General features: G+C 44.8%; 2 non-coding genes across 2 annotated transcripts; both read left to right on the top strand.

Annotated features, from left to right (window-relative positions):
- The first annotated feature begins 1,023 nt into the window (after positions 1 to 1,023).
- On the top strand, positions 1,024 to 1,098 carry Trnal-caa. Its single transcript has one exon. It is a non-coding gene; the product is annotated as a tRNA-Leu (tRNA).
- Positions 1,099 to 1,625: 527 nt separating this feature from the next.
- Positions 1,626 to 1,700, top strand: Trnas-uga. Its single transcript has one exon. It is a non-coding gene; the product is annotated as a tRNA-Ser (tRNA).
- The last annotated feature ends 465 nt before the right edge of the window (positions 1,701 to 2,165 follow it).

Below are 2,165 nucleotides of genomic sequence, written 5' to 3'. Positions count from 1 at the left end.
GAAAATTGCCCAATTACAAGTAAGGGGACAAAATGAAAACAGTTGCTGAAAATGATTTTAATCATGCAATTTCATCGAAAAGGAGTTTAAAAGGCAACGCTTCACAGCTCTTGACCAGATTGAAATAATAATAACATCCAATGATCCAATGAAAATGTAAACACAAACACCAAATTTTACTTTGAGGTCTACGAAATAGGTCGAGGTAAAGGTTCAAAGGGAAACAAAAATAGTAAATATTACTAAAGATATAATTGGCAAGACAAGTATAAACAAAATAACCAACAACGATAGCCTGTGCGGTCCTCGAGCAATGATCACTAGAAACACACTTGTGCGAGGAACTGACATATAATGACGCTCTCTACACTAGGAAAGGGAGAGCTCCGCAGGAAGAATTAGCAAAAGAGTTGTGAGCGAGACTCAAAGAACTTTGAAGGTTAGGTTTCAGTCTTGACGATATCGACGATGCAGCAGCTTTTTTTGAATGTTCAGGTTAAAGTTGTTTCAGCTGTCAATTTTAACACAGTTATGCATTCCTCTGGCGGCGAAAAGGGAGCAACACTATTTGTGCTTAAATAATGACCACCACAATGGCATCAAAAATATGAAGAGTTTTTTAGGCAGAATGTCTATTGCAAGACGTGTGATGAATCCTGCAATCAGAAGGACAAATACTTCTGCAAAAAAGATAAAGGAAATGTGTGCAACTTGCGTGGTAAGACCAAAGCATGAACGTAAACAGCCAAGGATTTAATGCAGAAAGTGCAAGACACACAGTAGTCTCGATAGTTCAAGGTAAACGGGACCGGAACCACCTCGAACTATCAAAAACTCTGACGATCGAAATTTAAATGGGAGAAAGAAATATTATAATATTGTAAGTAATACAACTCAACAGAATGAGATTTTCACTCTGCAGCGGAGTGTGCGGAGTGTTTCGCAGGAAAGCTTCTGTAAAGTTTGGAAGGTAGGAGACGAGGTACTGGCAGAAGTAAAGCTGTGAGTACCGGGCATGAGTCGTGCTTCGGTAGCTCAGTTGGTAGAGCACTTGCCCGCAAAAGGCAAAGGTCCCGAGTTCGAGTCTCGGTCGGGCACACAGTTTTAATCTGCCAGGAAGTTTCATATCAGCGCACACTCCGCTGCAGCGTGAAAATCTCATTCTGGAAACATCCCCCAGGCTGTGGCTAAGCCATGTCTCCGCAATATCCTTTCTTTCAGGAGTGTTAGTTCTGCAAGTTTCGCAGGAGAGCTTCTGTCAAGTTTGGAAGGTAGGAGACGAGGTACGGGCAGAAGTAAAGCTGTGAGTACCGGGCGTGAGTCGTGCTTCGGTAGCTCAGTTGGTAGAGCACTTGCCTGCGAAAGGCAAAGGTCCCGAGTTCGAGTCTCGGTCGGGCACACAGTTTTAATCTGCCAGGAAGTTTCATATCAGCGCACACTCCGCTGCAGAGTGAAAATCTCATTCTGGAAACATCCCCCAGGCTGTGGCTAAGCCATGTCTCCGCAATATCCTTTCTTTCAGGAGTGCTAGTTCTGCAAGTTTCGCAGGAGAGCTTCTGTAAAGTTTGGAAGGTAGGAGACGAGGTACTGGCAGAAGTAAAGCTGTGAGTACCGGGCGTGAGTCGTGCTTCGGTAGCTCAGTTGGTAGAGCACTTGCCCGTGAAAGGCAAAGGTCCCGAGTTCGAGTCTCGGTCGGGCACACAGTTTTAATCTGCCAGGAAGTTTCAATACAACTCAAATTTGAACTTAATTAAAATCAAATATTTACACACGTATTTGCATTGGCAGAATAACAATAATTATTTATTTAGCCAAGTAATAGTGAAGTGTCTGCGACGTTTGCTCGCGGCAGTGTGACACCATCGGTGTCGCCTCAGGCTGCTGTTCCATGTAGCATATGGCGGCCTCGAGGGCAGCGCAGCCATCGATGTGACTCACCACCGGTGCAGCCGCTGCCTCGTCACCCTCGCACTGCCGTCGAATGTTAGCCGTGTCAATTACAGAAGAGTGTCACTTCCAACCGTTGGTCCGAATTTAACCACTCGCCTCCTTCCACCTCTTCTGCCTCTTCACACCCTGGCAATCCACTGATTAAATTACACAATGGTTGATCGTCCTCATCTGCTGAATTTTCAGTTTCTGTGTCTAGCATACTTTCCTATAGA

This window comes from Schistocerca americana, chromosome 11 (genome assembly GCF_021461395.2).
Source record: "Schistocerca americana isolate TAMUIC-IGC-003095 chromosome 11, iqSchAmer2.1, whole genome shotgun sequence".
Taxonomy (NCBI): Eukaryota; Metazoa; Arthropoda; class Insecta; order Orthoptera; family Acrididae; genus Schistocerca; species Schistocerca americana.
This window is presented reverse-complemented; position numbering and strand designations above follow the sequence as displayed.